Raw genomic sequence first — 24,073 nt, 5'->3', positions numbered from 1 at the left:
AAGTACCCACAGACTAAGCTACTGCTGCTCCAATGGGACAAAGATAGCAAGGCAGTCAGTATGCTCGTTGGAGATGAGCTGCGCCTCGCCTGTAAAGTGGACGAGAGCAGGTGGCGGCGGTGACAAAAAGCTGTGGGCCAGTCGGACAGTTTACAGCCGTTTTCTGCAACCTTCACTCTGAACAGGAAGTCACAGAAACACTCACATCCTGTTAGGTCCGATTCCGATTTAATAAAATGTTATTAGACCCATATATCAGCTTGTACACATTCTCCAGTTGTTTTTATTATGTCAGAGTAGCTGTCAAAATGCGCTACATGCGATCTGTTGCTGATGCTAATAAACAACAAACTGTAGAAGATCCGTGATCTGAACGGATTTAGTCTCTCTGACTTCTAAACGTCACTGTCAGCCACACAACATGTGTTCTGTACAGAATAAGCCTTTAAATCAGACAAATAGCAGTTAAAATCCCTCCAATTCAAAAAACAATAAAATGTTTATATAAAACGTTGTTGAGTCTAATTAGCTGTCAGATCAGCAGAGAGCCAGGCATTTCCCATCATGCCCTGGGTCTTGCAGTCGGTGGAGAGCAACTGCGGCGCCTGGCTCTCAAACCTGCAGCCACATTGATCTCTTGAGGTTATCGTTCGAGGTGATCGTAAGTTTGGATCAAGTCGGACACAAATCTAACTGCCATGCATTGGGCGCCGATTGCCGGTGATCGATTCTGCGCAGGGCTGGCCCATCTCGAACAAGCCTATTGTTACAGACCTTCTTTAGGCCACACACACAGACCTTCTATAGGCCACACCCACAAAGGCAATTACAATAATTGCAATAGATCACAGCTGTGTTCTCTCAAAAACACCCCATTCAGAAATCAAGACATTTAAACAATCATGCTGGTTATTTTTTAATATTCTTCATTTAGTAATTTTCCCAGCATGTATCCCCTACAAAAGACAGTTAGTAATAATGGGGTGGGGAATATTCTAATACACCTCCATGTGACATATAGCCTGGGTAAACCCCGACGAACTTCCGGCAAATTTGAGATTTGCTCTGCAAGTCAGTCTGGCAAAGAGCCCATTCAAACCCATTTCCAATGTCCCCAAAATCGAGGCACCAATCACAACCGCTGAGGCGGGCTTTACACCAATCACAACCGCTGAGGCGGGCTTTACGCAACGACGATAGCGCAGCGATGGCGAGCAGCTTTTTATTTACATTCAACATGACGGCTACCGAAGCGCTGCGTCACCCGGATCGTTGGTCTGATTGGTTGAAGGACTATCCATTGCGCTCAGAAGCATTTGAGCGGCATCCATTGGTGACGCCCCTTTGGAAATGAGCTGTCAATGAACCTTTCCCAGACCCACTCTCAGTTACAACTGAGAAGGGTCTGGTGTCAACCAGGCTATGTGACATAGGAAGGGGAGCCAAATTTAAATTACTTGTTAAACCCTATGTTTTCTGATTTAATCAACCCACAAAAAACTTACTGGGTTGTCTTATTTCACACTAAGTGGGTTGGTAGGCACTCCAGATACCCAAATGTATGTGCACAAAAACTAAAAAGTGAGTTTTTAATGATATGTTCCCTTTACAAAAATATAAAGTTAAAGTGCTTGGCAGCTGGACTTTTTGCATCTTCTTATTGAGCTCTTGTGCTTATTATGCGTTATTGAGGAGGGCACTTGCCAATGCAACATCTTGAATGCACGTACAGTTGATTGTTTTTTATATCCTGAGGCTCTGGGTGTTTGTTGGCATACCTTTCACCTGGAGGGAATAAATCCTAGAGGCACTTGAAGGCAGGAGAACAGCGTACTAACACTCAGTGACGACAATATGCAGGCGCACATTGATGTAAGGAGCAACATTGTTGCAGTACTGCAAAATGGATGAATCAATTTGTGGCATTAGGCTACTTTTGCCTCTGGGTTTTTTTCTCATATTATCAGCCCTACTTTGTGTTTATGGTCTCCTACCTTTTTATTTTCAATTTTACACTACATTTGATTTTCACATTTTTGACATTGGTATTTCATTTGACCAAGGTAACATTACCTGGGGGTAGAACGATGGAATAGGCTTGCACATTACTCATGACAACCACAAGCCACAACCACTGTGGGACATGATTTAAACCTTGCTGGCCCACACATTCACCAACCTCCTAGTTAAAAAAGACTCCAGATGGCCAGTCTGCCTGTGTCACCCAAAGTGGAGATACATACAACATACTTGTACTCCTTCATGCTTAGACGTCAGGGATGACATAGTTTGTACATCTAAACAGGCCAAAGAACTTCTTAACCCACTTCTAGATCTATGATGGAGAAATCATGAGGTTACAGACTCAACATTAAATATTTTTATTTTTGTTCAGAAAACATTTTAATTAAGTTGTTGTTCCACCACAAACTCCCTGAACATTATGGTAACTCAAAGAGTTGGTTTTTGCGATCAAACTTTAACATTGGGATTGTTTTCCACACTTAAGCTGGTTGACTGATATGTGAAATAGTTTTTATTCAGCCCAGTTCATATTGGATGATTCTGCATCTCACAATTTACGTCTATTCATTCAGTGTCAATGCAAAGTGGAGTGCCCTCGCTCTCTCTCTCTCTCTCTCTCTCTCTATATATATATATATATATATATATATATATATATATATATATATATATATATATATATATATATATATTGAATGAAAGTCTGAATATATGGAATGAAAGACTAAAAATATTGAATGAAAGTCTGAATATATGGAATGAAAGACTAAAAATATTGAATGAAAGTCTGAATATATGGAATGAAAGTCTGAATATATGCAATGAAATTCTGAATATATGGAATGAAAGTTTGAATATATGGAATGAAAGTCTGAATATACTGAATGAAAAGCATGTTGACATTAGCTTGCTGAAGGGACCTGCCTGACCAGAGAGGTTCCTTTCATTCGGTCTTCCACGAAAGTGAATAAACTTCTTCATTGGGAGAACGGTACTGGATACAGTTACCATTACCAGTGTTTTGGCCCTAACATGCATTCGCCAGCAGTGTGTTAATAATCTCTTCATTGCTCAAAATTGCTGACACTAGATTTCTTGCAGATTCGGTCCTAGTGTCACACTTTGGTAAGGATTAAAGGGGTGATTGAATGATTATATAGGGTATTTTACACTGTTCCTTAAGGTCTCCTAATAGGGTATGTAACATTGGTTGGGCTGAAAATTGCCCGAATGCTATTTTATTAGGCCCTTAACTACCCTGTGAATATGGCTCTATTTGGAACAAGAGCTTTTCTTCCAAATATGGTATGCTCATGAATATTTAGATGAGCTGCGCGCTGATTGGTTTGAGCGAACCACATAGAAACACATTGGAGACGAGACAGCAGGTCTCATATATCAGACACTGCAAAGTTATACATTGTTTGTCGGGCTATTTCGTTATTAAATTCACTTCTGAGACTTTTTTAAGCGAGAAATCAACTATATAAAGCTCAAATATGGGTCATCAGGGACAGCTTGCTTTTGACCAGGTCCTATCCCCTGAACAATCGGCTATCCTAACCTTAACTACTCAAGGTCAATGCCTTACCCCAAAACCATTCAAGCTGCTTCGTAGGGCGGGACTTGCCTAGACGTCATGTGGGATCCATAATAACGCATCACCTAGCCTTGATGCTCTTCAAACTGCACTGGCTTGATATAAGTGGCTACAGATACTAAGTGGAAACCACATGGACTGCATAATGACAATGTGTGTGAATTAGATAAACCCTTTTCTCTTGGGCACTAGAACCACCCTTGCGGAAAATGTGATTACACTTCTCCACAGGAGGTGCAATGTGGGACGGTGTTGCAGGGGGGGGACTTGGCTTGTCATTGAGTCCCCAGTTTGTCTGCTGCCTTATACACACTAACAACTTTGACACGCCTGTAATGTCCAACCAGGACTGTGGAAGTGTCGTTTGTGTCCGTTCTCTCTGTCTGCTTTTGAAGCTGAGCGTGACTCAATATGCGTAATATGGATGACACCATGTGTTGTAGCCTCTTTACTGTAAACTGGCTAGTAAGTTGAAGCAAATTGAAATACATATATAAATAATAAAACACCAGCATACTGTGGTTACAAAGCAGAGGGTTTTTAGTTTGAGCCAGAATGTAAAACGCCTGCCAGCTGCCAGCGGCTGTTGTTCACAGCCTCGTGGCTGATACATATTTTACTAAAGAATTAAAGAAAAATGTATTACTTACTTACAATGCACTAGAAGAGTTGCCTTCATTCATACAGGATCAGGAGCTCCAGCGAAAAAGCCAGTCTTTCCATTCATTTGAATGGGGGTAGTGGGTTTAGACTGCGGCGGTGGGGGCCCCAGGGGTACGCCGAAAGGTTGAGTCAGATTCAACTTTTGGAGAAAGGCAACCCGCCGGTGGTGTGAGAGCACCGTACAGTAAACATCACTATCTCTATCTCTGTTCTAAAAAATATTTAAAACACTAAGGGAAAAATCTAAAACACAAGCAGTTAACTGTCCAGCTGACTGTTTCCTGCAACAAGCTCCAGCACAAAGTACAGTCCCTCGTCTTTTTTCTTTCTCTCTTTCTTTCTCCGTGAGATGAAGCTGCCTTCAAGTGCAGTTGGAAAAGTCTAGATCAGAGATCTTCAACAAGGGGTCTGGCACCCTTAGGGGGTTCTCAGAGTTGCTGCAGGGGGGCCACCAAATTATTGTTCGATGGTTTAAAAAAATATACAATGACAATATACATTTACATGAATGTAACATATTACCACCATGGGTAACAGAGCCTTCAGCCTTGTTATTATTATTATTATTAGTAGTAGTAGTAGTAGTAGTAGTAGTAGTAGTAGTAGTAGTAAAGCTTAAGAATTCACTATGCCACATTTTAACATTAAAACATAATGTATGAATATATGAATGTGCCAACATTTTAAAAGTTTAGTATTGTATGCACCATAAAGGTATGTATAAAGGCTGTAGGACGTCCTAAACGTTACTTTAGAGAAAGTTTAATATGCAACTACATTTTGTATGACATATGTAGTGGGGGGGTCCCTGCTCCATCTCTTTTTCAGCTAAGGGGTCCTTGGCCTAAAAACCGTTGAAGACCCCTGGTGTAAATCATAAAAAAACGACAGAAAACCATAACTGTGAAATATCTACTTGTGCTACACTGGGTGTGTGTGGGGGGGCACAAATGCCATTTAATTGACACTCCCACGCCGCCACACAACCCTGCGGCGAATGCCTGAGGCATGTGTGATTAGACTGGTATGAGAACTGATCTTTGAAATAAAATGGAAATACCTAACCTTGATCTCAGTTTTTATGTGCTAACTGCTGGCTGAAGTTGTTTTAATGTCATGTTCTTAGAAATCCTAGGGTGTAGCCTTGACAGAGATGGACAGTATTGTAAATAAGTCAGGCTTTCCTTTAGCACCGTTGCTCCCTTCTGTGTACCACACGCAGGTATTCTACTGACTAATACCATGTAAATAGTAGACTTACTTTGGCCCTTTTTGCTGATTTCTTTGAGTGAAGTATGTCATTAAAGGGCCTTATAAATATAAGCTTTTCACAAATTACCCTAATTTAATAATTTGACTCGAACAACTGAAGAATACTTCCAGTCAATACTTTAATCTTTCATTTTTAATAACAATCTGTTTATAACAGTCATTGCGATTCTTTTGAAATTGTGAACAAAAAAATATTTTAATTTAATGGCTTTAAAGTCTGAATACCACAAGTTTAATATCTAACAAAAACCAAGTTATCAAATGGGTTGCTTTTAAACTACTTTCCACTCATCCCCAAGCCCATTCATTTCTACCGAAAACGTAAATCTTAAAAAATGGCTCTCAAATATATTCATGTTTCATCGTTAAAAAAGACTCAGTGTATTTCCTAGAACATAATCTACCGGTGGCTCTCAACGCAGCAGAGCTCACTCTTCTCTTTTAATTACGTGACGAGGTCAGAACCTTTTTTGAGCGACTTCAAATTTGAACTTGTAGACCGCCTGTGTGATTTTCAATGGCTTAGTAAATTAGCCTACTTGGCAGACATTTACAGCCACTTAAATCGATTCAACCCAGCGCTACACGGGAAAGAGCCTTAACAATCTTCAAGATGTACAAAATAGAGGTGACTGTAAAGAAAATCGATCTGTGGGCGAAAGGAACTATGAGTCCTTCGAAAATATAATTTCATGATTAAATAGGAGAACACTGACACTGCAGCAGCTGTATGACAAACACGTGCTTTAAAGTAACAGATGCGCGACTACTTCCCTGGCCTCAGCGAACAGCACAGCTGGATACAGAATACCTTTGCCTACCATCTCGAGGATTTAATTGCGAGCCTCTCCTCCAAGTAGCAGGAAGAACTTGTCGATCTATCCTGCAATAGCTCTTTGAAAGAGATTTTTAAAGGAAGGTTTTTGACTCAGTTTTGGTTGCATATGGCTACAGAAGAGAGCTCTCGAACAAGGCAATTATGGTTCTGATGCCGCTGGACACAACATATCTCCGTGAAGCGGGATTTTTCAGTGCTTCTGGCCGACACCAAGTACAGGAACACGTTGGGTGATGATTCCGATCTCCGCCTGAAGCTGACATCTATTCAGTCAGACATCAAAGCCTCAACTGCATCAGTGTAGAGGCATCACCCATGTCATTAGGCCCTGTTGCATCCCACTATTGGGTAGTTTATACAAGTTCACAATGGACTAAATTCACATTACATCACAAACATTGTGGTTTAACACAAAGGTGTGGATTTTAATGCAATATATTTGTAAAACAGTGGATTTGGATGTCATACATTTTCAAACAATATGTAATGCTATTTGGGTTTAAATTTAAATGATGGTTTTGTAAATATTCATTGAAGTGTCCACAGTTCCATTGGAACATTTGCTACTATTAAATAAATAAATATTAGTTTGTGCATTGAGCCATCTACTTGTCAGTGTTTATTATGTACTGTATGTATATGTCCAAGACAAATTGAGATGGGAGATGGAAGGCAGAGGTTTTGCTGAATTTTTAGGAGGCCTTAAGCTTCCAAAGTCGGGAAGCTCTGGTCTGGTGCATTTGTTAGGAACTACTTTCAGTGGTTGATAAACACACTTTTGGTGCTCAATTCTTTATAGCAGGATGGTCTATGTGGGATCTATTGGAAATAAACTGTTCCCATGTTCATTGTAATGAAGAAACTTTTCAGAGAAATGTTACAGATCTCTCTTTCTCTTTCTCTCTCTCTTTCTCTCTCTCTCTCTCTCTCTCTCTCTCTCTCTCTCTCTCTGTCTCACTTTCTCTCTCTCTTTCTCTCTCTCTCTCTCTCTCTCTCTCTCTCTCTCTCTCTCTCTTTCTCTCTCTCTCTCTCTCTCTTGCCCCCTTTCTTTCTTTGCTCTGTCCTTCCAATGCCCTTGATCCAAGAAAACAAGACACGCGCACATACACCCACGCACGCGCACACACACACACACACACACACACACACACACACACACACACACACACACACACACACACACACACACACACACACACACACACACACACACAGGTGTTTTACAATAAGATAGCCTAAGCTAAACATTATGCCCCCATGTTTTCATTTTTTGTCTTTTGTCTTCTATTTAGTTTTTTTTTTTGGTTTATTTGTCTGTTTGGTTTAGTCTGTTTACACCTTTGTCGTGTATTGCGTCATATGTGTATTCATATTGATCATTTGTATTGCACTATAAGCAAACAAATTAAAAATCAAAAAATCTGTGTTTCCTGTTTGTTTTTTTAAACGTGATTTCTAATCAATAAGGCCATGCATGTTCGACACAAGCAGAGCGTTTGATTAAAATCTTCGGTGTGGATTCCACCCATATATTGTGCACTTCTTGTTTTGAGAAGGCAATCTGTTCTGCCAGGTCCTGACTCATCTAAGTCTGAATCTTTAGGAATAAAATTCAAAATCATTAATTTAACTCACTAGAATGTATCACTGCCAAGCCAACAGTTTGTTTGCTAAACAAGCTTTCAAGCACCTTCATTTGATAAGCCACATTGCTACCAAATTGATTATTTGTCTTATGTATTATAGATATGACGTCTCATTTTTATCAGAGATTTGACGATGGCCTCAGGTTGTGAACACATCTGAACACACACTTTTAGTCATTCTGAATCTGGTTATAAGCTGATGACCTCAACTGTACAACATGGAACACAAAGGCAGGCAGGTGCTACTGCTAGCTTGCTCTGAGTACATTGTACAAAAACAAAATCAATCAAAAGCAGTTTTGAAAGAACAATCATTCATCAGACAAAAATGGGACAGAAATAATACTTTTTTTATTAAGCGCTACCCAATAACTTGGGATAGATGGCTAACAGTATGGCTAACCCAAGGTGTGAACATCCCCTTAAAACCATCTGTTGTACATTTGTACATTGGGGTTCATTGATTCCCTGAGCATTTGTGACCTTAAGTTGCTCATCTCACACTGTACAGGCTGGTTCTGACCCGCTAAGGAAACACTAGTGTCTTGAACTCAAACTATATTCTGCCCTACAAAACAAAAAGGCAGTAACTGCATTTTTGGTCAAAAATGAGTTATTATCATTTTCATGACATTCAAGGCATCCTTTGTTATGTGACAAAACATCTTATCTCAAGTGTGTGTCGTTTTGGAGAAAAATGGTAGTCGTTTGTACAGTAACTGCAAAAAGCCCTAGTGAAACAAAGCAAGAATACAGTAACAGCAAAATAGGTGTAAAATATCAAATTAAATATGAGGATTGATATGTACAAAGAATAAGCTAATATAAAGTAACAAAAACAGCCACATGTCCAATAATCTACCTACAACTACTTAGCTGGATGACAGGATAACTTGATAACAGCTTAGCAATGTGAGACTTTAAGCAGCCGTTTCAGCACCAGAACAGCTTCCGGGTGGAAAATATTGACCTAAAATGGTCAAATTAGTGTTGGTTTTGGTATATCCATGTTCAGGAAAACAAATGGTTCCAATTATTTCAAATACAGTGTATCTAACACACCCAGAGCCCAAGTTGTGGCAAAATAGTTTTTGAAGAATCTGTAGTTACTGCCTTTTTCCTTGGTACGGTGCTACGTTTTTGGTAAGTAATACAAAGCAAGAATACAGTAACTGCCAAATAGGGGTAAAATATCAAATTAAATATGAGGATTGATATGTACAAAGAATAAGCTAATATAAAGTAACAAAAACAGCCACATGTCGAATAATCTACCTACAACTACTTAGCTGGATGACAGGATAACTTTAAAGTCATTTTTCTCAGTTCTGCACTCTGTGTAGTTACTGCCTTTTTGCTTTGTATGGCAGTATTGTCAAGCTGCTGCTTTGTAAATGCACCAATTATGGATCAGATTGATGCATGTCACAACAAAACAGGACACACTGATTTCAAATGCATTTATTATTAATAGGCTTGTGTTATAATGAAACTGCATTCTCTTGGCATCTTTCAGAGTCTCAATTCCCTCAGTCATTTTGTATGCCTAATGGGCCCCACAGTAGACAATTGCCCGAAGCAGTGTCTTAAAAAGGAATTTGAATTAAGACAGCTAATGACAGTGGGTCAATAACCTTTTATTTGGATTATCTGGCTGCTAAGCCTTAAAAGCTAATAATGAATTCATGAATGGGCAAGTCTCAGGTGATCAGCATCAACCCACCATCCACCTTCTCGGATCATTTTGGCTTAGATGTTTCCAGTTGGTAAAAGGTTTGAGTAGAGTTACAGTCTCTGAGGTGAGCGTGCAGTCCATCCTGTGTTGGCGTTGTTAAAACTGTGATTGACAGGCTAAACCCGGCTAGGGCCTGCTAAAAACAGAGGCTTAAAGTGTTTGTTTGTAGGGTCCCCTGCTCGACAGAAAACTGATGAGCTAGATCTGCCCCAGAAATCAAAGCACCATTGGGGGTGCGCTTGCGAGTGTTCCACTCATCAGCCTGGCATCCTCTGCAAGATCACGAGGAAAGAGCGGGCAGGAAGTCACACAATGAGTCTGAACCGAGAGAATGAGGTGTGTCAGGAGTCCCCCCGGGGGGAGGCATGGAGGGAACAGTAGTGTGTGAATAAAAGAGAGTCAGTCAACAGCAGCGTCAAATAGAAAGGCTGGATTACGGCGTTCTCGCGTAGGGGGGAAAAAAGCGGCAGATAAATACCTCAAAGGATGAGCGCTGAGTGGAATATAAAGTTGTTTGCGATCAATGGACAAAGAAAAGAGGAGCAAACTGTCATTCATTCACTGAACATTGTATAAAACAGGGCCACATTCAGATACACCCTCACCCTCATCAGATGTATTATTTTAATGGCCTTTTACCTTGCTTCATGTAACAAAAAAAAAAAATTGTACATGCATGACCTTGTCCTTTTTTCAGTTGATTGCTCACACATGAAGCCGAGCACAAACCTATTCAGACATCTACACATGCACACAGGCACTCTAACTCCCACACATATTTGCAAAGCAAACAAACAATACAGCTCTCCGAGTGTGTGTTTAGAAAGGCAAACAGCTTGTAGGGACGACTGGCCACAAAAATAAGAGAAAAGAGACGAATGCGGTGTGTTCAGTCATTGCCGAGATTATAATGTCACTTGGGAGCCGAGGCCCTGCACAAACACCCCGCTGTGCTCTATTTCAATAACTTTCCATAGACCAATCTAATCTCCCCTTCCTCCTACACTGCTTTAAGGAGATTTTTATAGGCTTTTGTTTGAGAAGCAGATAATTCCTTATAAATCATAATAGCGCTGCCTGAATTGTAAAATGTTTCGTAGCTTAGTGATATGACTGGCTCACAGCGAATACAAATGTAGTGACAACTAAGCATTGTTCAGTATGTGCTTGAGATGGACTTGTTTCAGACCAACATTTCATTTCAGTCAGGCTAATGTTTAATTGATAATTGATGTTGACACATACAACATATGTATACAAGGCCACTTTAGGCATGCAGTACTATATTCTCATTGTATTTTACAATATTCAACAGTAGGTACATTGCGTGTGACCTCTCATGACTTTCTGTTTGAATTTCCAACATACATCAACATAGTGATGGGAAATAACCAATTTCAATAAAGACGGTGATGGTGTCGAAAACGTCCTCTCCTTTTAACAGTTTTCTCTTTTACTTTCTTTCTATAGGCTGCTTCTTTGTCGTGCTCACTGAGTGAATGTGTGGCCTTGAGGGATTTCTGAGGGACCATATGGCACAATACCACACAATATAGGTAATGTTTGCCTTTTTTCGTTCAGTTTTTCTGTTCTAAATACAGTAGAAATAGTTTGAGGGCGGAAGTTACTCCTGAAAAGTATTTGCCCTTTCTTAACAAAGCACATGCAAAAGCAAACTCAGTCCTAGATAGGACATATTTGCTGTTATAGAGGACTTTAAACATGATAAAAAGTGACGGAAACCTCAGGGGGAGGTGATAAACTTCAGCCTTTAACACCAGATTTGTGGATTTGATTGGTGAATTCTTTTTAGACTCAACTTTATCTTTCATCCAGGAGTGTCCAGAAAACAAAATGTTGTGTAGTGTTTGCAGTAATCAGTAGTTCTGCAAACCTAAGAAAAAAACTGCCAGAAGACATAAATGAATCAGTCAGGTCCATGCCTGTCTCTTCAGCGTATATCATTACCACTATGTAGAACACAAACAAATCAAAGAAACCAAAACTGCCTCCCACACACATTACAAGCTTGCATATTAAACTTTGCACTGTATACTGTATGTATTTCATCATTGTACTCGCATCTACCTGCATTTGTAGCCGGTCCCTTTACTAGTGAAAAAGTCAATTAACATGCCCTTTAAACACTGCATTCCTGCACAATTGACCCTACATCATGATAATGAATTTTAATATCCTATGTTCAAAAAGCAATGCATATGAATTTATGGTGATATTGTTGTGTGTAGGAGTAGGGATCACATATGACTTCAAGGATGAAAATCATGTTGAATATACACTAATATATATATATAAAACTTTATATTCACAATTAGCTAAAGCGATACTACGAAGGTAATTTTACAAGTCATTAGTAGTACTCAGCTTGACAAAAAAGGCTGTATAATGTCCCTTAGGGTTTTGGAAGGAGCTTTTAGAAGTTTGAAATACAACCCTGATGATAATGTCATCATCATCAGCTTGGGCATCTACAAATTCGGAACAAAATGCATACAAACAGGAAGTAATTTAGTTTGAATAGATAGGAATTTATCAGGCAGGTAGAGTCAATGGAAATCATGGCATTGATGCATTCATTTTGCTTGTTGAAGTCAATTTACTATAGAATTTACTACATTGCCTATGAAAACAATTGTATATTAATTAACTGAACCCGAAGTGGCAATTTAGAGTTGGAAATGACAACTCCTAAAGTAAAATAACCTTATAGCTTTTCTGTGGAGGTGCTCCATTTTGTTTGTTTACCTGTTAGGAGGTGGAATAAGTATTCAAACTCTGCCATTAATAGTGTTGAATGTTAATTATTATTAATTTAAAAGTCAGTTTGACATTTTGGAAAATACACTTTCAAATACATTTGCTTCCTTGCAGTGACTTAGATGGTAAGATCGATACCACTCTCATGTCTGTATTTTACATATGAAACTGGAACCAGCAGCTGGTTTGGTTAGCTTAGCTTAGCGTTAAGACTGGAAACAGGGGGAACAGTCAGCCTGGCTCTAGTCTCGCATTGCCAGACCTTCCTTCACAGCACAGCGGAGGAGGGTCTGGTTAGTCCACACAGCATTCCAGGATGGGAGAAAAACATCATCTAGTTAATTGGCATTTCTTTAAACCAATCACAATTGTCTTGGGCCACGGTGGAACATGTGTATGTTCAAAAGTTGTTTTAGTCGTGCAACAGAAAACTCAGATTGGACAGATAGTCTAGCTAGCTGTCTGGATTTACCCTGCAGAGATCTGAGGAGCAGTTAACCATAGTCCTCATAAATAGGGTTAGGTTTAGGGTTAACCCTAACCACCACCACAACCTACCTCCATACGCAGAGTTTGGCACTCTTATACTTCGTCACCTTATATCTTCGTTTGCTCCCACAATAATTACTATGACCATAATGGAACGAAATGTTGCCATACTGTACACGAATGCAGGGATGTATCCTAAATATGACAGTAGCATAGAATGCATAAAATGATATGTAAGGCTACATGTACATGGCTACATTTTGGTTTAAAAACAAATATATTTTGCTACGTTTACACCTTGCATTCACACTGGTCTGGCATTACAGAGCCCCTAAACCGGAGACATTTGAAAATACTTCTGACCCCGTTGTGTTTCAGTCTTAACGCCCGCAAACGGAGACCTTTGGCAACACCGACACGCCAAAGTTTCGCCGCCTGATTGGGTCTTATTGGTCATGGAGTCTGTTCTGCGAGACTTAGCTACTAACCAGTTACTAACTAGTTACCATCGCAACTACCAGCAACAGTCAGTATACATGCTGCCTCCTGTTTACCCCCGCGAGCACATGCCCAGTATACGAGAATGTTGATGAGATATGCTGTTTGGGCGTGTTAGTTTAAACGGAGATTAGTTTTTCTACTGGACCTAAAAACAGTTGTATGCACAGAGATCGCTTTGGCTCAAAACTCTGCTTAGAAACCAAAACATAGCAATGTAAATGTAGCCTAAGACTGAATGCATGACATCAGCTGAGGATGTTGCATGTGCAGCAGCTTGTGAAGATGATGATGATGATGGTGTTTGACATCTGATCACAGCAGTCACACTCTGCTGTGTAACTCCTTCCAAATGAGGCTACAGCTGCCAATGATGTTGTCACTGCTGTAAACGAAGTGGCCATTGGGAGCCTCAGTGAAAACTATCCTAGATTCTTGACACATACTTTTGATCACATCACAAAATCTGTCTGATACAGGAGATTTAAAGAGGATTTTCAGGCTTTTAAAGCGTCATGTATTCCCACCCAGGAGGTTTGTGAATGCCGTATAAATGGGAAAAAAACTGATAAGGTGTTATGAGTGCCTTTTACTAGAGTTTGTCATTGGAAACAACCGATCTGTACTTTTTTTATGCACTACATCCACCGGTTTGGTCTAGTCTAGTCTTTGCAAACCCTGTACCGAAGCAAAACAATGCTCAGGCTGCAGGAGGATTTATTTTGATCCAAAGTACATCTAGCTTAGATCATGCAGTACTTGAAGAGAGTGAAGTGGTGTCTGGCTGTTGATGGCACTCAGCTGAACAGAAAAATGAAGGACATGAGAGATAATAAAGAATATAATCAAACTTGTGTTTAAAAGCAATTCACAGTGTTTTCTTGTCCCTGTGATATAATTCTTGGATGGATATAGTGCATCACTGCTTTGTTGTTACTGTCTGTGAATATAATATAAAGTGCATCAGTTTAAAATGGAATGTCACTCCTGGATTATTCCTAAAAGCATGTTTTATGATGCGGAGAAGATGTGTCCCATAGTTCCATTAATATCTTACTTTGGTGAAAGGCTGAACTTGAGGCTGAGTATATAAAACCCAGTCAGATGAAGATATATGTTTAGACCACAATGAAGGAAAGCTTGACAAATAATTTCTGACCTACAGTAAGGAGATCCAACAAGTTGCTTTCCTCTGAGGAATGTCTCGGGAAATCCATCATGCATTGTTTCAATTAGTTCCCCCCTTCATTGCAGGATTCTACAAGTCTGATATCTTAATGAAAACACGTTGCACATAACACTGTAGATGTTAACTTTCAAATTACTGGGCATGCCTAGTGTGACGGGGCCCTGTGTTATAGTCTGATAACATCTACAGTTTTTCTTCTACTCTATTGCAGTTCTTTTAGGTATTTAGGTCTCACAATGCAGGATGGGGTGGGTTGGAGTACACTTGGTGATGAAATGTGAAGCTTGTGCTGCTGCTCTCAAGTTACAAAAAAAGTAATCAGGTAATGCAGGTTCGAGAAAGATAGTTCAACATATTAGAAATAATGCCTTTTTACTCACGTAAGACGATCTCATGTATATATTAGGAGCTTGAGTGAGGACACTCTGAGCTTGTTTCTGAGCAAGCTAAAAAAATTTCTTTCTCCCAGGTCTACCTTCATATCCCATGATTGGGCATTTTGTAGTAGGTTGTTTCTTATTGTTCTTGCTGTGGTTGGTGGCTTTTCTCCCTCCCTCACGAATTTGATCGATTATGTTGGTTTCACATGTGTTTGCCGTTTCTTGTGTCTCTCATGCTCCAGTGTGTTAGCGAGTGTCATGAGCACCTTGTCATGGCGCCATCTGTATCTTCTTCCTTCTGTAACACACTCGGCGTGAATACACCCAAACAAGTGTTTGTGTTTTACAGCCCAGCTGCCACGTGCATGGCCACGAAGAGCGAGGCAGGTGTGATGAAAGGAGGGAGGGCTGGTGGTGGAGGCTGATCAGGAAATGGTGTAGGGAAATCTAATTTATTTTTCATACGCTGCTGAGATAGAATGTCATATATCATGCCATGCAGCAATTTTGTGCCAGTCACAGGCTCACAAAAGATGAAAGAATAGTGATCAAAGATACAGAGAAAGAAGTCAGCTGCTGGAGTTGCTATGGGATCCACTTCCACTGAGAACAATATAAACTGTGTTAAAATAGTCATCCAGTATCCTGTCACTGTTGGTTATCAGTGTGGGACAACTCACTTCAAACATTTTACGCATGAGGGAACAGGGATAAACTATAGCCTTTGTTTTTTTGTCTACACACTTGAAAGTGATGTGAAAGAAACAGATTTGGGACTGAATATATACTTTGAATCCCTGGACCAGAAAGATGCAATATCTCATCAATGAGATGAGATATTAACAGGTATGATGTTTACCATGTTCACCATCTCCCTGATGAATCTAGCTGTACCTTTTACACTCGTTGAGACCGTGTGGTGACAGTGATTAAAACAGAGACATTCTCATTTGTGTTCCATGAGTCACATACATTGTCTCTATCACAAACCAAACCACATCTTAGATATGATTTATTGTTGCTGCTGTTGTTTTTTACATTAGTCATTAAACCATAGATGCTTTCGAGATTCACCAGAAGCTTTCAAAGCTATAAAGATATTATGGTGTTGGCTGTGACCACAATATATATATATATATATATATATATATATATATTTATTTTTTATTTTATTTTTTTTCCGACGTTCAGCCCCTATAAAAGCACTCTGTAAAAACATCCACTCTCATATCCATTACAGGCAGCCCTTCTTGATTGTATACCATTAACTCAAGCGCAATATGGACCACTGCTTTACAAGACAGAAAGACTAGAAATGCATCTGTCATGTATATTAATAAACGGAGCATGTCAGATCTTTCCCTTTCAATTACCGTTTGATTGATTACTTCATTCAGCCAGTCTGTCATTGATTGGCTGCACCAACATGGCCTCTTTACGACCTTTTCCTTGTTTCTACTTTAAGGTTTGAGAATGTATACCGTCTTGTTACACACCAGAGATCAACCAATTACAGCATCTATATCAGGCATAGAAGCTCTTTCTACTTCACTGGCGCCATGGCAAATGTTATGATTTGTACCATGTTCCGAGTTATGATTTCTAGAGGAGATATCGAGCTACATATTGAGGCGCAGAGCATATTCAATGCAAAAAAATACCCTTTTTGACAGGGCATTTGTTCTCAAATATTTTGCTATTTTTTCACTTGTATAATTTGCTAGTGGGTGTGTGTTATTATCTTCAAACAAGAGAAATTGATTTGCATTTGAAACAAGCTTACCCCACTGGCAGATAGGTCTGCTGGAGATTTTAATACTCAGTACTACATTAATTGACTGGGGTTTTCTTTTGCAGTACACCGTACAATTGTAGATCTAATTATTAAGATACAACATTCAGAAAACCCACACAGCACTTGAAAACAAACTAAATATGTGAGGACTTTGAGTGGGTGTAACGCTTGTTTTGCATTCTCAATCATTACTACATTAATTTGAGCTACTCTATAGGCCTCAATATTATTCATGTCTGTGTGCCGTTTTTGCTCTTAATACTACGTCATCTTACTGCGCCGCGGTTGCACTGCTGCTCTGCAGGGTGCTTTTTGTGTCGTATCTGACGCTGAGAGACACTGACCAAGCGTCCATATTTTACGATTTGGGAGTGAGAACGGGTTGAAATAGTATATGGATAACATGCTAGCAAACAGCTGCCTGTTTAAACATCAGCAGAGACAGAGCAACATTAGCATTCATTTGAAGTTGTGTTTCTGGACACTTGGTGAATGTAAATCCAACATTCACTCTCCTTTTATCTCTGTTTTGGTCTCCACCAAGTCCTGAGGGAATATCTGTCTCTTTAGCTGCTAAATGCAATTCTCAGCAGCTGCTAACGTTGTGTGTTTTTTGCTTGGTACTGGGCAGGTAGCGTACAGTGGTTTTAGCAGAGCTTTAATGCTATAAATGTGGGCCAGAAAACCAAAACAATGACCTAAATAGGCTAAAATGCTCCTCAGATCTGAGGGGAATAGCAGTCAGGTGATAATTTTCTGTGGATTTCTAACTACGAGAGATCCTTTTTTTAAATGATATAGTAGCATAGTTAGTTATGTGAGCCATTGTTCATACATTGATCAGTGCAGCTTTAAGAAGTGCCTTTAAAAGTCCAGAGCCGCAGTTGTGAAACCCAGCACCAGGTCTTATGTGTAACAATGCGTGTAATTATCATAATTACAAAGCAATAATTAGGTAAAATTGTATCTATACTGAGCTGATTGTAGTTTAGCTCTTGCTGGGAACACCAGTGAGGTGTTTAAACTCAACCTCTGTTGCAATCATGCCCACACATCTTAAAATCAGGACGTGTGTGGAGGTGCTGAGAACATGGTACAGGTATTTTGCACACTTCCACACCATATTTGTATATATTATGACAATTTTATGTTGCAAACTGACATTATCTGTATGCACCAGGCAGTGTGATATACTGTATCCATGCATTATGTGAGTGTGAATCAAATATGAAGACTTTTTTTTTTCTTTGATCACAGCAGGCATCCCTCAGCCCAGTAATGAAGAAATCAAAAGCCCACTCATCAAATCTTTTTTAATGGATCAGAGACATGTTGTTTCCATGAATGCAAATGAACATTATCATCGTAGCATTCAACTAGAACAACAACAAATATATTTCTTTATTTGCCTTATTTGTCTTAATTGCTTATTAACTTGGGATTACTTTGTGCTTTTGTTAAATCATTTCACATGCTAATTAATCAGTTTCAGTCCACAAATGCAACTCCTCCTCAACAGAGCCCATCAGCTAAACAAGCTTAAATGAAGCATTGCAAACTAGGCTACCTCTGACAGTCTGCCACATTGCACACAATGCACAATTTCTTAGAAAGGAGAGCATTGATCTGCGCTAAATCGGAGCAAGTTTGTAACAAACCCACTGGAGCTGAACTGATGTGGTTAAAGAGCTGCACCAGCTGCCATGCGCTTTTGTATGATGAGTTTTCTCGCTTGTTGCCACGTGGAAGAGAGATAAGTCTTGCAAGTGAACACAGAGCTGAGTCAAAAAGCAGAAGAACTCAATACTTCCAAAAAAGAGCTTGTTTGTCTCTTCTGTGATGCCATTTTTGAAATCTCACCTATAGAGAAAAATCTATTTTCCTCCATCATGTTTGTGGTTTCATGTTGTAAACTTTTCTTCTTTTTTCCCCATGTTTCTCACCTGTCTCCTCTTCATGATTAACTGTCACTTGTATTACAGCAGCAAGAGTAAAGCTTTTGTGGAAAAGCATGAGGACAGCAATCCTTTAGTAGAGCACATGGCATTGCATCATGACATCAGCATTATTTTCAGCCTTGGAAATGTTTTCAGAGTGATTCATCAGGTGATCTTTTATTCTCCAGAACGTGTTTGCAATCAATCAATCAATCAAACTTTATTTATATAGCACTTTACAGCAACCAGCAGGTATCCAAAGTGCTTAACATCGAAACCAAGAATAAAAACACATATCACACAATATAAAGAAAGAACATGTAAAAACAGAAATAGTTACAGAGAAACAAAAGAACGAAATCGTCACACCACTGCTACGTATTAAAAGCCTGACTAAACAGATGCGTTTTAAGTTTGGACCTAAAAAGAGCTACATCTGTAATAGTGCGAATATCAGGGGGTAACTTGTTCCAGAGTCTCGGGGCAGCAACTGCAAAAGCCTGGTCACCCCACCGTTTATATCTAGACCTCGGCACTTCTAAAAGTCGCTGGTTTGAAGACCGCAATGACCGGTTGTGCTCCCGCAATGTTAAAATTTCGGACAAATACTCCGGGGCTAGACCATTTAAGGCCTTGAAAGCAAACAATAAAATCTTAAAATCGATTCTAAAACGCACAGGGAGCCAATGAAGGGTGTAGAGAACGGGAGTGATATGTGCACGTCTAGATGTGTTTGTTAAAAAGCGAGCAGCTGCATTTTGCACAAGTTGAAGACGTGCGATGGAGGTCTGATTCAGACCAACGTAAAGAGCATTACAATAATCCAACCTAGAACTAATAAAGGCATGAATTGCCTTTTCTAGATCGTGCCTGTTGAGGAAAGGCTTAACTTTAGCCAGGAGACGAAGCTGGAAAAAGCTCATTCTAACAACATTACTGATCTGCTTGTCAAATTTCATGCTGCAATCAAAAGTAACCCCCAAATTTTTGACGGCTGACCTAGTGTAGGATGCTAGAGCTCCCAAACTCAAAGCTGGACCATTTTGCGTGCCTGAAGTACTGAAAATAATACACTCCGTTTTATCTTCATTCAAATTAAGAAAGTTTTCTGAAAGCCACAGCTTAATATCAGTGATGCAACTAAGCAGGGAGTTTAGTGCGACACTGTCATTTGCTTTAATAGGCAAATAGATTTGCAAATCATCTGCGTAACAATGGAATGACAGTTTATGCTTTCCTATAATAGCCCCTAAAGGCAGCATATATAAAGAGAACAGAATGGGGCCAAGAATTGAGCCCTGGGGAACCCCACAAGAGAGAGGAGCAGCTGACGAGAAGAGGTCACCAATCATGACAGAAAAGCTCCTATTAGCCAAATAGGAGCTAAACCATGCAAGTGCCGAACCTCTGATGCCTACACAATGCTCAAGGCGAGAGAGGAGGACTGCATGGTCCACTGTGTCAAAAGCCGCTGTGAGGTCCAAGAGCACTAAAACAGTAGGATTCCCGGCATCTACAGACAAGGCAATATCATTATGTACTCTCAACAGTGCAGACTCAGTACTGTGGCGTGATCTAAAACCAGATTGAAATTTTTCAAACACAGAGTTCTGCTGTAAAAAGGCTTGTAACTGTATGAAAACAACTTTTTCCAAAACCTTAGAAAGAAAAGGCAGATGAGAGACTGGTCTAAAATTTGACAACACTGTGGGGTCAAGATTAGGCTTCTTAAGTAGGGGCCTGACCACAGCATGTTTGAAGGCAGCTGGGACAGAACCTAAACTAAGACAAGAATTAAAAAAAGTAAGAAGACTAGACCCAATGGTGCTATTAAAAACCTCCTTCACCATTCTGGCGGGAACAATGTCTAGGGGACCGTTGGTGGGTTTCATGTGTTGTACAACCTCACTAAGTAACGTCAGTGAAAGTGGTTTAAATTCCTCAAACACAGCTGAGTGTGCAGGAGAAGCAGGTACAAACACTTTAAAATTAGCACTGGCATTTTTCCTGACAGATGCTACTTTGTTGATAAAATAACAGAGAAATTTCTCACATGTACTGATTGAAACATCTGTCGGAGCAGAGGTGCATGGATTTACAACAGAGTTAATAGTATTAAATAACACTCTAGGTTCATGGCAGCTGCTAGCTATGACGGAAGAGAGATGGTGCATCTTTGCCACCTTCACAGCCTTCTGGTATGCTGCTAGACTGTCCCTTAGTAACCCCAGTGATATGTGTAAATTGTCCTTCTTCCACCTTCGTTCAGCTTTTCTGCAGTGTTGCCTAAGGGCCCTTGTGGTGTCATTTAGCCAGGGGTCCGCCTTAGGTTTAATAGATTTAATCCGATGAGGGGCAATAGAGTCTAGGATTTCAGTGCATGTGGAGTTGAACACAGAGAGAATGTTATCTGGGGAAGAGGGAGATACCAGACCATTCTTTACATAAAACTGTGAGCCCACAAACGCAGAAGCAAACTCTCCAGCTGAAGAGGAGGTGATGCAGCGGCGCCTAGAAGCTGAGGAGACAGGCTTAATAGCGGGTGGTGGAACACTGATCTCAAACCTGATGGGGAAGTGATCTGAGATACCAGTTTCTGTTATTTCTCCCAGAGAAACTGAAAGCCCATATGAGATGATGAGATCCAAGGTGTGGCCTAGATGGTGTGTCGGCCCTTCCACACATTGATTAAGGCCAAAAGAGTTCAAAAGTGTTTTAAAATCATGAGCAAGTGGGTTTGAGGGACAACACACATGGATATTGAAATCCCCACAAACCAGAAGCTTGTCATATTTAGGAACCACATCAGCTAAAAACTCAGAAAACTCACATATAAAATCCTTGTTGAGTTTTGGTGGGCGATAAACAACTGCACACAACACAGGAGAATCCAGGTCAGCCACAAACAGCTGAAGCTCAAAGCTATTATAAATGAGTGCAGGTAACAACCTGCATCTGTACTCATCTTTGAAGAGAGTGGCCAGCCCACCACCTCGACCTGACACTCTGGGCGAGTTGAGGAAAGAACAGCTGGGGGGGAGGAGCTCCGAGAAGGCGCTGTCATCACCTGGTTTCAGCCAGGTTTCCATCAACAACAGAAAGTCCAGCGCATTTGTCGTAAAAAAGTCATTCAATATAAAAGTCTTATTTGTGAGTGATCTAGTGTTGATCAGCGCCATGCGAATCGGGCGCCTTTCAGTCTGTTGGGAAGCACGACTGAGCGGGCGGAGATTCCCATGTACGCAGCCTCGCCTGGAGCGCTTCCTGTTCCAGCAGCAGGAAGACGGGCACTCGGAGTCCGGTACAGTCGGCCGGAGCCACCGGTAACTGTGGACCGGAGAAAGCCGCAGATTGCAACCGATGAACTCCGCGGGAAACCCGACACATGGATGGCCCAGATCGCAGGTGGAGGATGATGCCAGGTACGCTCTGAGCCTGACACGTACTCCTCCTCTCTTGCCGCGTCTCCTGCGGCGATTGTTGCGGAGCGGCAGACAGGGCTGACGCCGTAGAAAGGCAGGAATGGACGCCAGGAAAGGCGGCGGCGTACCTGACTGACCGTCAGAGCCGTAGATTTGAACTTTCTCCGCAGACTTACATATAGTTAAAAGAGTCAGGCGGTCATACACCAGCAGCGGTGATACATTTCGAGTGACAAGCAATAGAAACAGGCAAATCAGCAATAATCCCAGCAGAGGTAAGCGGCGAGACACACACAGCGGCGCCATCTTTACCATCTTCATTATTTGCAGAACTATGTAGCAACTATGTAGCAAGAAACAAGTACTTTTAAAGTCCATATCCACAACGTTCCACTTCCAGGATTGCTCCGGTGCTGCGGGAAATTCCTCCGAATGCACCTCTTTACGGCCCGATGTCCGTTTCCTTACGCTGTCTTTGTGTTGGAATTCTAAACTCCGGTCGATTTATGAGGACTATGATTAACTGCTCCTCAGATCTCAAATCCAGACAACTAGCTAGACTATCTGTCCAATCAGAATTTTCTGTTGCACGACTAAAACAACCTTTGAACGTCCACCAAAAGAAGTTCCTTCTCGAGGCTACTTTGCAGCGGCACAGCGGCTCTGTGAGGTGCTTAGACGATTGTGATTGGTTTAAAGAAATGCCAATAAACCAGAGCTCCACAGCACTGTGGAGGAAGGTCTAGCAATGCGAGACTATTCGGACATGAACATATAAAGCACTCTGAACAGATACAAACAGCTTCTGAATTGTTCCAGTATTATTCTCACCCCTCTCACACCCATCCACCCTACTGACCTGTCACGCACACAAACATCACACCAGATCATAACTCAATCAAATCCAGATCTTGGCTCATAGTTATCAGATTCCGACTTGATTTCCAGTATAAGCATTGAGCCTCAGCTTTTCACCTGTCTGTCTTCAACAGATGTGTTGTTCGGTAAAGTATAAAGCTTGACTGACAGCCAGTCAGCTGTCTTTTTTTACCTCATGATCAGATACGAAAGTATGGCACCTTGAGCAACTTTAAAAGTAAATGGGAACCGATAAAATGAAGTTAGGGATCGTCTCAAAAGTGCACAATGGCCAAGAGAGCTTTTCAGACTTTTTTAATTATATACATTTCAAACCAACCTTATTTTAAATCTGGACCTCCTCTCATTGCAGTATGTCCCAATGAGCTACTGCTATTTCACCATCAGCTTTATTCTTAAAGGCCCCATATTATGCCCATTTTCAGGTTCATACTTGTATTTTGGGTTTCTACTAGAGCATGTTTACATGATTTAATATAAAAAAAAACATTATGTTTCTCAAACTGTCTGTCTGAATATATCTATATTCACTCTCTGTCTGAAACGCTGAGCTCCATTTTTAGCACCTGTCTCTTTAAGCCCCCCTTCTGAAAAAGCCTAGCCTGCTCTGATTGGTTGGCGTTTACGGGTCTTCAGCATCTGCGCTCTTGGGGTCGCTGCACCATCATTGCAGCCAGGAAATGACTAACTGTAGCTGCATTTTCTACCTAATATTGTATAGTTGTGACATCACAATACGGTCCTGACGGCTCGTTAAAAGACACCTGAATTCGGGCTGTGTGCATATCTCCTTTAATTTAGTGTTTTAATACTTAACAGTAGTTATATAGCGCCTAAACCTACAGTACTTTATATCAAAAAGGACATGGAAATCTTACTTTTTACATTATGGGACCTTTAACTTTTTTAACTTTTATTTACCCAGTC

General features: G+C 40.5%; 1 protein-coding gene across 2 annotated transcripts in view; it reads left to right on the top strand.

Annotated features, from left to right (window-relative positions):
• The window catches only part of LOC116065762 (leucine-rich repeat and fibronectin type-III domain-containing protein 2), a 149,072-nt gene that overhangs the window by 83,222 nt on the left and 41,777 nt on the right, over positions 1–24,073 (top strand). Inside the window, exon 4 of one of the 2 annotated variants that reach the window (XM_031321380.2) lies at positions 11,250–11,335. The exons of the other annotated variant lie outside the window; for it this stretch is intronic. The gene's annotated coding sequence lies outside the window, so the exon portion shown is untranslated. The remainder of the gene's footprint in view (positions 1–11,249; positions 11,336–24,073) is intronic. 2 annotated transcript variants of the gene reach the window in all.

Source organism: Sander lucioperca, chromosome 18 (assembly GCF_008315115.2).
Source record: "Sander lucioperca isolate FBNREF2018 chromosome 18, SLUC_FBN_1.2, whole genome shotgun sequence".
Taxonomy (NCBI): Eukaryota; Metazoa; Chordata; class Actinopteri; order Perciformes; family Percidae; genus Sander; species Sander lucioperca.
Note: the sequence above shows the minus strand (reverse complement) of the source record. Positions and strands in the feature narration are given on the sequence as shown.